Raw genomic sequence first — 11,346 nt, forward strand, 5'->3', positions numbered from 1 at the left:
TTTTATTTTATCAAATACACAGACTAATAGGTTAAAGTATTAACGTGATCCCCACGGAGGAGGTAGGGAGGGAAGGGGTAAGTGGCCTCTGGGTACCTATAATAGAGCTGATGGCCAAATTCTCCCTTCCTCCTGCGGCCCTTAGGTCACATAGTGGCCCCCAGTGATATAGTGAGGTACTATTGTGCCCCCAGCGCAGATACCTGTATTATTATGGCTGGCGTTAGCCTAGTATTGGCTCTAGATATATTGTGCACATAGACAGACTAAATCGTCAGTAATGATATCAGAGCCCCATAGACACAGTACCTGTGCTGTCAGGGTGTAACACAGGCGCTGCTGGGATTATATATATATATATATATATACTGTGCACATAGACAGACTAAAGCGTCAGTAATGATATCAGAGCCCCATAGACACAGTACCTGTGCTGTAAGGGTGTAACACAGGCGCTGCTGGGATTATATATATATTATATATATATATATATGTAACGGGTGTATCCCCTAGTCTAACCCACCCAATCTCACATTGGCCCGTGTGGTCTAACCAGGTCCCCATTACGTGATCGTGTATGGTGGTGCACCTGCCAGTAACAGGACTCCTGAGTCTCCCGCTTGATGGTATTAGGGGATGTCATCAGGACAGGTAGCTGAGGTAGTGGGTACGAGTCCAACTTACTTCACGTGCAGCGCCTCCACCTCATCAGGATCTGTGCTTCCGCAGGGAGATGGTCCTGGTGAGGAACTCCTTCTCGGTGGTGACCGCCACTGCTGAGTAATCTCACACTCACACAGTGGGGTTTTCATTAACAAGGCCATCTTTATTGATAATCGTTCGGTAGCAGACTGCCCCATGCAGCTGCCGGCTCTAGCCGCACATCTCTCCGTGCTGTCCCTTTGCCAGGTACGCCCTCCCGTATTGAAGTGGGGTTCCCTCTTCTCCTAGGGAGATCACCTCTGCGCCAGGTCCCTGGACACAGAGTGGCCTAAGTGAACTTAAAGTGATTTGTTACCGGCGCTAACCACACCCAATCTGTGATAAAATAGTGCACAAAATTAAAATTCAAAATAAAATGTGTCAAGGTGATCACTGATCAAATTCTCAACCTTCCAGGAATGTGTACAGATTCCTTTCAATAGTAGCTTGTCCGGGATGGGAAGGGAGCGAAGATAGCAGGGATACACCATGAAAAATAAAAAATAAATGCATACAATAGTGTAATAAGTTCTTTTCAATCTGGATAAAACATGTATGTCTTGGCTCTATAGCAATGCCTACTTACAGCAGGTCAAAAGGTAAAAAGCATTGATCTACACAGCAGGTAGAAAGGTGTCAGGATCTTCAGGAACAACAGCCCAGGTTTACAGCATAAGAAATCAGCACCTCAGCTCAGACGTCAGTAGATGTGAGTGGATCAGAGACATGCAAAAGAAAGGCAGACCATAGTGTCGATCGTGCATAAAATTTATATAAACAAACAACAAATTTTAGGAATTGTACTCACATTGTGTACATAATCATAGTTCACATAAGGCTTTACTTGAGGCAAATGGAGTGCTGGTTCAGTGTGGAGCAGCTCACCGGGGATCTTCTCCTTAGACTCACAACAGACCGGGTGGGAGATGGCGTCTGACGTCACATCCGCTGTTGGGGTGACGGCATCCGGTCTTGGAGGCAAACGGTGGGGGAACTCAGCAACTCTGAAGCCTTCAGTAGAAAGAGCAGGAGCATTCATTGCTCCTGAGGAAGTTGTCTAGTACGACGAAACGCGTAGAGCCACTTTCATTGCTGCAGCTGCTCTCCATACAGGGCACAGAGCCAGGCAAAGAAACACGTATACAATCCATACAGGGCACAGAGCCATGCAAAGAAACACATATACAATCCATACAGGGCACAGAGCCATGCAAAGAAGCACGTATACAATCCATACAGGGCACAGAGCCATGCAAAGAAGCACGTATACAATCCATACAGGGCACATAGCCAGGCAAAGAAACACATATACAATCCCTACAGGGCACAGAGCCATGCAAAGAAACACGTATACAATCCATACAGGGCACAGAGCCAGGCAAAGAAACACATATACAATCCATACAGGGCACAGAGCCATGTAAAGAAACACATATACAATCCATACAGGGCACAGAGCCATGTAAAGAAACACATATACAATCCATACAGGGCACAGAGCCATGTAAAGAAACACGTATACAATCCATACAGGGCACAGAGCCAGGCAAAGAAACACGTATACAATCCATACAGGGCACAGAGCCAGGCAAAGAAACACATATACAATCCATACAGGGCACAGAGCCATGCAAAGAAGCACATATACAATCCATACAGGGCACAGAGCCATGCAAAGAAGCACGTATTCAATCCATACAGGGCACAGAGCCATGCAAAGAAACACGTATACAATCCATACAGGGCACAGAGCCAGGCAAAGAAACACGTATACAATCCATACAGGGAACAGAGCCAGGCAAAGAAGCACATATACAATCCATACAGGGCACAGAGCCAGGCAAAGAAACACATATACAATCCATATGGGGCACAGAGCCAGGCAAAGAAACACATATACTATCCATACAGGGCACAGAGCCAGGCAAAGAAACACATATACAATCCATACAGGGCACAGAGCCATGCAAAGAAACACATATACAATCCATACAGGGCACAGAGCCATGCAAAGAAGCACGTACAGTATACAATCCATACAGGGCACAGAGCCATGCAAAGAAACACATATACAATCCATACAGGGCACAGAGCCATGCAAAGAAGCACATATACAATCCATACAGGGCACAGAGCCAGGCAAAGAAACACGTATACAATCCATACAGGGCACAGACCCATGCAAAGAAGCACGTATACAATCCATATAGGGCACTGAGCCAGGCAAAGAAACATGTATACAATCCATACAGGGCACAGAGCCATGCAAAGAAGCACATATACAATCCATACAGGGCACAGAGCCATGCAAAGAAGCACATATACAATCCATACAGGGCACAGAGCCATGCAAAGAAGCACATATACAATCCATACAGGGCACAGAGCCCTGCAAAGAAGCACATATACAATCCATACAGGGCACAGAGCCAGGACAAGAAACACATATACAATCCATACAGGGCACAGAGCCAGGCAAAGAAACACATATACAATCCATACAGGGCACAGAGCCAGGCAAAGAAACACATATACAATCTATACAGGGCACAGAGCCAGGCAAAGAAGCACATATACAATCCATACAGGGCACAGAGCCATGCAAAGAAACACATATACAATCCATACAGGGCACAGAGCCAGGCAAAGAAACACATATACAATCCATACAGGGCACAGAGCCATGCAAAGAAGCACATATACAATCCATACAGGGCACAGAGCCATGCAAAGAAACACATATACAATCCATACAGGGCACAGAGCCATGCAAAGAAACACATATACAATCCATACAGGGCACAGAGCCAAGCAAAGAAACACATATACAATCCATAGAGGGCACAGCCATGCAAAGAAACACATATACAATCCATACAGGGCACAGAGCCAGGCAAAGAAACACATATACAATCCATACAGGGCACAGAGCCAGGCAAAGAAACACACATACAATCCATACAGGGCACAGAGCCATGCAAAGAAGCACATATACAATCCATACAGGGCACAGAGCCATGCAAAGAAGCACGTATACAATCCAGACAGGGCACAGAGCCATGCAAAGAAACACATATACAATCCATACAGGACACAGAGCCAGGCAAAGAAACACATATACAATCCATACAGGGCACAGAACCAGGCAAAGAAACACATATACAATCCATACAGGGCACAGAGCCAGGCAAAGAAACACATATACAATACATACAGGGCACAGAGCCATGCAAAGAAGCACATATAAAATCCATACAGGGCACAGAGCCATGCAAAGAAGCACATATACAATCCATACAGGGCACAGAGCCAGGCACCAGGCAAAGAAACACATATACAATCCATAGACGGCACAGAGCCAGGCAAAGAAACACATATACAATCCATACAGGGCACAGAGCCATGCAAAGAAGCACATATACAATCCATACAGGGCACAGAGCCAAGCAAAGAAGCACGTATACAATCCATACAGGGCACATAGCCAGGCAAAGAAACACATATACAATCCATACAGGGAACAGAGCCATGTAAAGAAACACGTATACAATCCATACAGGGCACAGAGCCAGGCAAAGAAACACGTATACAATCCATACAGGGCACAGAGCCAGGCAAAGAAACACATACTGCACCGACACACTTTATTCGAGCAAATACCCAGTATGTACCTGGCAGATACCTGGAATGCGCCGCTCCTCACCTCTGACAAGCCCCGTTGCGTTTGCCTTCCCAGCCTGGGTTCGTGCCTGGCTGACGGGCGGCTGATCTGTTAAATGATAATGATTAGGATTTAATAGGCTGCAATGCTTCGCGTGTCTACCAGATTACATAAATTCATGAATTGTAATGCAGTATATATATACTGTGCAGTATTGCAGCCAGCGGGAATAAAATGCTTCAATCCCTGCTTGGAAAATACCTCAATGCACTCGGGCAGAAAACAGTCACAAACCTCAATACACCCGGGTATACCCGAATTCGTGGGACTAGCCAAGCTCGAATAAAGTGTGTCGCCAGTGTATACAATCCATTCAGGGCACAGAGCCATGCAAAGAAGCACGTATACAATCCATACAGGGCACAGAGCCATGCAAAGAAGCACATATACAATCCATACAGGGCACAGAGCCAGGCAAAGAAACACGTATACAATCCATACAGGACACACAGCCCCTCACATCTGTCCCTCCCACTGCAGGGGGACACAGGACACACAGGCAGATCTTCTCGTCTTCCCAGACGGCCATAAACAGGTTAGCATAGCTCGGCGGGAACCTAATCCCATCTATAATGAAATTGACTTGTATCTCAGTCACGTCCACATCCCTTAGTAGAACTCTGTTTACGGCCTCACAGCCTTTATCCCGCTCTATTGATGTATAAAGCGACATTACGTCGCACGTGGCCATTAGATAATGTTGCTCCCACTTTACTTAGTGACTGTTAATCATACGTGTTGTGTCCCTCAGAGACGCCCTTTGCTGCACCACGTATTTCTGAAGGAACCCGTCTATATACAGTGACAGGTTGGCCGTTAGTGAGTCAATCGCCGAGACGATGGGCCTGCCTGGGGGATTGACTACACTTTTATGAACTTTAGGTTAATGGTAAAATACCGGTTTATGGCCGTCTGGGAAGACGAGAAGATCTGGCAGGGTGAAGAGTCGGGTCGGGCCTGGGCCTCTGGCGTCGTTTCATCGACGACGTGTTTAATTTGGAAGGGGGAACAGGGAGAGTTAGAGTCCTTCTTGCAGTCTTTGAATACTAATGATTAGTAATTTAAGATTCACTAGCAATATCAGTGGCGGCCAAGTGAATTTCCTTGAGCTAGTCATCTTCATAGAGGAAGGTAACATAAAAACTAGAACGTGTTTCAAGGATACAGATAAGAGCAATTTTATATTCAGATCCAGCTGCCACCTGCCCAGATGGATGGACAATGTGCCATCGGGGCAGTTTCCGCGAATTAAAGGAAATTGCAGTGATAGGGAGACCTATTATATGCCGGCCAACAGACTGAAAGGGAGGTTTGGAGAGAGAAACTATAACGATTAGATGAGGCAATGTCCAGGGTAGATTCGCTCAAAAGAGAAGATTCTAGAAGGAATGATCCATTGGACTTTGCTTTCCTCACAAAGTACAGTTGGGGAAGCAAAGGAAATCAAAAACATCATCAGTAATCATTGGGGTATTCTCAAGAATGTCCCATTTTGGGTGAAATCATACCGGAAAAACCGAATGTGATTCTCAGGAAAGCGTGTAATCTTAAAAATAACCTGGCACCCGGTGCATTAATAAAGAGGCACTTCACAAACGGCAAACTGCTTCAGCGCAGTAATGGTTTCTTTGGCTGCCGCAGCTGCAGAGAACGTCAGTTCAAATCAATAAATAAAACAGAATTCAGTTCTAACATCTCGGGGGGAAATTAACTACGCGGGAGAGCTGACGGGGCGCAGAACGGAGGCGGCGGGGTGAGCCACGGCAGTACCACATCCTCACTTCTCTCACGGTTACGCGATACACGCGGTTTTAATTTGATTTTATTGTAAGTGCGCATTTTTATAACGTGCATAAGATACCTACCTTTATACCATTGATCTGCACCATGTCCTTTTGTCTTTGCATCTCACCACCACACTGAATACCTGGGGTGGAGAGTATCATCGCCCGGACACAGGAGACCACATGCACTCAAGACACCAGTTGTTGCCCATATACCACTTACACCTTGTGAGTGGGCTGCACATATGAGCCAAGACGCCCTGTGAATTAACACACCCAAAAGTTTTCCCATCTGCACTTAGATTTGTTCTTTTTCTGTTGTTGTTTTTCCCACAATCTCATCTCATTTAATAAATGTTATCACAATATTTCTAGGTGTGTGATACTGTAAAGAGATGCGTCACAGACCCCAGATAGAGGGGGGAAAGTGATCAGCAGTCACCAAGGTGAAAGTGGGGGAGGGAAAAGAGTTCTAGCCAGTGGGCAGAGTTTATAATGGTGAGAAATGGGAGGATAGGTGGGTAGGGAACTTATTAAAAAGTACGTTATACCAGACATTGGGGTAATATGTAGGAATGCGCCGGGGGGGGGGGGGGCAGAAGCTACTCCATCCGGGCAGTGGCGCCGACAACCTATGGGGACTGAGACTGCTAAACCCATAGGTGAAGACCCAGGGGAAGGGAGGCTCCAGGAGGGTGGGGGCAGCGGCCCCCCAGGTGGAAGGGGGAGGAGGGAGGCACGGTGCCCCTGGGCAGTCGAGCTTCGGTCCGAAAGGATGAAATACAGCTCATTTCCGTTGTTGGTTATAGTGTTGGATTTGTTGGGTGTTGTTTGGTTTTCCTTGTCTATCCCTGTGTGTTCCCCCCCCTCCTGTCCCCCAAGTTGTTGTCACGGTTGGAAGCGGGCGCAAGGCACGAAGAACACTGGGGGTGGCAGATCTCTGGAAGGAACCCGAAAGTGCGTACGCCGAGGGTACGCCGATTCACTAAAGCAGTAACATGGCAGTAACATGGGAGTCACACAACGTTAGAGGTTATAACCGCCCTCAGAAACGACGCATTGCCTTTAGGGAGTACAGAACTAGAAAAGCAGGTGTGATATTGTGAGACCCACTTCAGCACTAGAAATAGCCCGAGGTTCTTAGACGGGCATTTCCGCCAGTTCTATCTGGCCTCAGCGGCAGAGAAAAATAAGGGGTGGCGATACTGTTCCACAATAATTTGCCGTTTAAGGTGGAAAAAATAAAAAGGGACATAGACGGTAGATATCTTATCCTAACAGGGACGGTGCATGGGAGCAGCCTGACACTAGCATCGGTATACGCCCCATGTGAAGATGACCCTCAATGTTTTAGGACATTCTTTGCACAGCGGGATAGGGTGGCGGAGGGGAGCATAGTAGTAGCGGGAGATTTTAACAAACACTTAGACCCGGCGTTGGACGGAAACAAACAATGAAGTAGAATCAAAAGGGGAGGTGTAGACGCTCTCCGTCAGGGTATTAGGGAAAGGCAACTTGTACATATCTGGAGGGAACAGCACCCGGAAGAAAGGGGATTTACTGTTTACTCGCACCCACATGACGGCTACAGCAGGATCGGTTACTTCTTTGAGTCGAATAGACTGGTCCCGCAGATCTCCTATTCAGGAATCCATGATATTTCATGGTTGGATCATGCACCACTAGAGCTGCGGTGCTCTCAAATCAGGCTAGCTAGCCCGGGGGCAAATTGGACACTCAATGAATCATTAATTAAGATCCCAGAGATCGCACAAACCATACAAGAAGAGATCTCACAATTCTTTAAAGACAAACAAAGGCAGTGTGGAATCTCACATAATGTTGTGGGGGGCTCATAAGGCCCCCCTGAGGGGAACGTTGTTCAACATAGCGGCAGGGAGGGAAAAAAAGAGGTGTAGCCAGGTCCCCTCTACGTCCCTGCTGCCCTGCGACCCCCCCCCCCCTCATTTCCTCCGCTGCCGGGGGTCACTCGATGGACCCCGCCGGCACTTCTGGAGCGTGGGGGCCAGTGTAGGGAGCATTTGGGAGTCCCGGCGATTCTCGGCGGCTCCCGAGCAGGGCGCGCCATCTTGCGCTATGTCGCGCATGCGCAGTAAGCCCCTGGTGGCCTGGCAGAGTTATGCATGCGCAGAAAGGGGCGCGCAAACCCTAGCCTACCAGGGAAGGCTCTTGGATGGGACTACAAGTCCCATGAGTCTCGTGAGCGGCCCCATGACGCCAGGGAGCCAATAGGGCTGCAGGAGGTCCCTGCTTGGCAGAATTAGATACTTTTTGCACGCTGGGGACCACGTTAGACAGTCTGGACAAGGAAGAGCTAGGTGAAGGAGGTGAGTGCAGGGGTCAGTGACCCACTGCATTAGGCCAGCAACCCCCTAGGCCCCAGATAGGTCCTGAGTCCCTCCCAGCTTGTGGTGCTATAGGGACAGGCCCTAGGTTAGGGACCCTGTCACATTAGTGCCAGTGTTAGATAGGGACACAGCGAACGCTGCGCTTCCCGTGAAGAGACTTGGGCTCAAGTCTGTGCGTAAGAGACAGAGACTATCTCCAGGGTGGGATCGCCCCTGGCGGAACCCCGTGCGAGGAAGCACCGGATCACAGACGGGATCACCAAGCGGCGGATCATTTTCGAAGTCGCTTGCAGGCCCGAGTGCAGGAGCGCTCGGCAGGTACCTTTCAAAAGTGCACCAACAAACCACCTATCCATACTTATATTTTCACATAGTGGCAGCACTGACCACGGGACAAAGGGGTTAACTGTGGACACGGTGTGGGGCACACGGTGGTGGGTGGAAGGTACACTCCTAGTGGAGTGAAAGACACTTTGGGGACTGCGTTATATACTGTGGAGTTACCCTCTAGGGGAAGTATTATTATTATCAAAGTGTGATTATTCTGCATTACAGTAAAGTGGTTATATAGATCTCCGTGTATGTGCTTATTGTATATGTGGGTCCTGTGTAGACAACCTTCTACATTCCTAGAACCCTACACAGGTGGAGGCGCTGAAAACCAGAACGTCCCAGAGATTCACCCCAGGCTCTCACTAGCGGAGGCTCAGGCCTCCTGTGAGCCTGACAGGTACAACGCACCACACCAGGTAACCTTAGGTTCCCCGCACACACACACACACTATATGCGATTGGGTGGGGGAATACCCGTTACAGAGGGAAGCCAAAATAAATCAGCTGAGAGAAAAGCTCCATGAACTCTCCATACTACATAACAGGACGGGGAGAGAGGAGACACTGAAGGAGTTGAAAGATGTAAGAATAGAACTTAATCTACTCCTTACCTCCCAGGCCGAAAAGACACTGAGTTGGACAAAGAGGACATTTTTTGAAAAGGCGAACAAGCCGGATACCATGCTGGCAAATAAAATCCGCAACACAGTCAAAGTATACAATTCACGCAATCGGGAACAGGGAAGGAAAGTTAACCTCAAATCCCAAACACATAGTTGAGGAGTTTAGAACATATTATGAAGGGTTGTATGATGGGAAGAAGGTGAAACACAGCGCTAACACGAGCAGGGCGCTAGAGAATTTTCTAGCAGACTCGGATTTGAGAAGGATGACGGGGTTGGAGCGGGAGTTCCTAGAGAAGGAGTTTACAGCGGAAGAACTACAAGAGGTAGTTACTAATCTGAAACCTGCAAAAGCTCCGGGCCCAGACGGATTCTCACATTTATATTACAAAAAATATATTGGGATCCTGACCCCTTATTTGTTAAAGATGTACAATAATATCCTGGGGGGGGGGTCTTTCTCGGACCAGATGCTGCAGGCGTCCATCTCGGTGATTCATAAGCAGGGTAAGGACCCCACAAATTGCCCAAGCTATAGGCCGATCTCACTGATTAATTCGGATGTAAAAATTTACTCTAAATTGCTGGCCAATAGATTGAGTGCTATTCTACCCAGGCTGATTCACCCGGGTCAAGTTGGTTTCATTAAAGGTAGAGAAGTGGCCGATAATACCAGGAGGGTTATTGATATTATAGATTACATAAATACCAACAAGATCCCGGAATTATTTTAAGCTTAGATGTAGAAAAAGCCTTTGATAGGATAGACTGGCCGTACCTTGATGCCACGCTTGTTGCGTATGGATTTGGGGACAGAGTCTTGAGGGCAATCAAAGCACTATATACGATCCCTATGGCATGGGTAGTTCATCAGGGATTCCCGTCAGGATTTCTTAAAATCAAGAGTGGCACAAGGCAGGGCTGCCCGCTATCACCCTTGTTGTTCGCCTTATGCATGGAGCCACTAGCAGTATGGATCACTAGCAGTATGGATTAGAGGTAACATGGACATTACAGGGATCCAAATTCATTCCCAGGAACATAAGACAGCATTGTATGTGGATGATGTCATCCTGACGCTATCCAGGCCCCTGGTCTCTCAAACCAACCTCTTTGACCTGCTAGAAAAATTTAACAGGATATCAGGTTTCAAAATAAATCAGGCGAAATCTGAAGCCATGTGTCTAAATCTCCCAAAAGATACAGAAAAACTAATAGAGGTTAATTTTAATTGGCAACCTAAAGCAATTAAGTACCTAGGGGTCAATTTGACCAAGGAAGTAAAATTGCTATATAAGGCAAATTATCCAAAATTCTTGCAGTCCCTGGGAAAGGAGTTAAAAGAATGGGCATCATATGGCACCTCATGGATTGGAAGAATTTATAGCGTTAAAATGAACCTTCTTCCCAGACTATTGTACCTCTTTCAGACACTTCCCATACCCATAAAGAATGCAGATATTAGGGACATGCAGAAAAAGATTCTTAAATTTATTTGGAAGAACAAAAAAGCACGAATAAAGGCTAGAATAATGATGAGGCCCAAAGACACAGGCGGACTGGCGGTACCTTGCTTGTTCTCATATTATAGAGCGGCCCAATTAAGTCAAATTATCCAATGGCATCTAGATCCGAAGCTGCGCAGATGGGTGGGCATAGAGAGCGAACTGTGCGCCCCACTAGAAATTAGTAACTTAATTTGGTACCCAAAATCTAGGTTCAAGGAGATAAAGAAACCGCTAGCCTCAATGAACAACTCAATTGCAATCTGGGAGGCTGCTAAATTCAGATAGTGCTCTGACTACGAGGCAATC

This window comes from Ascaphus truei, unplaced genomic scaffold (assembly GCF_040206685.1).
Source record: "Ascaphus truei isolate aAscTru1 unplaced genomic scaffold, aAscTru1.hap1 HAP1_SCAFFOLD_1465, whole genome shotgun sequence".
NCBI classification, from domain to species: Eukaryota; Metazoa; Chordata; class Amphibia; order Anura; family Ascaphidae; genus Ascaphus; species Ascaphus truei.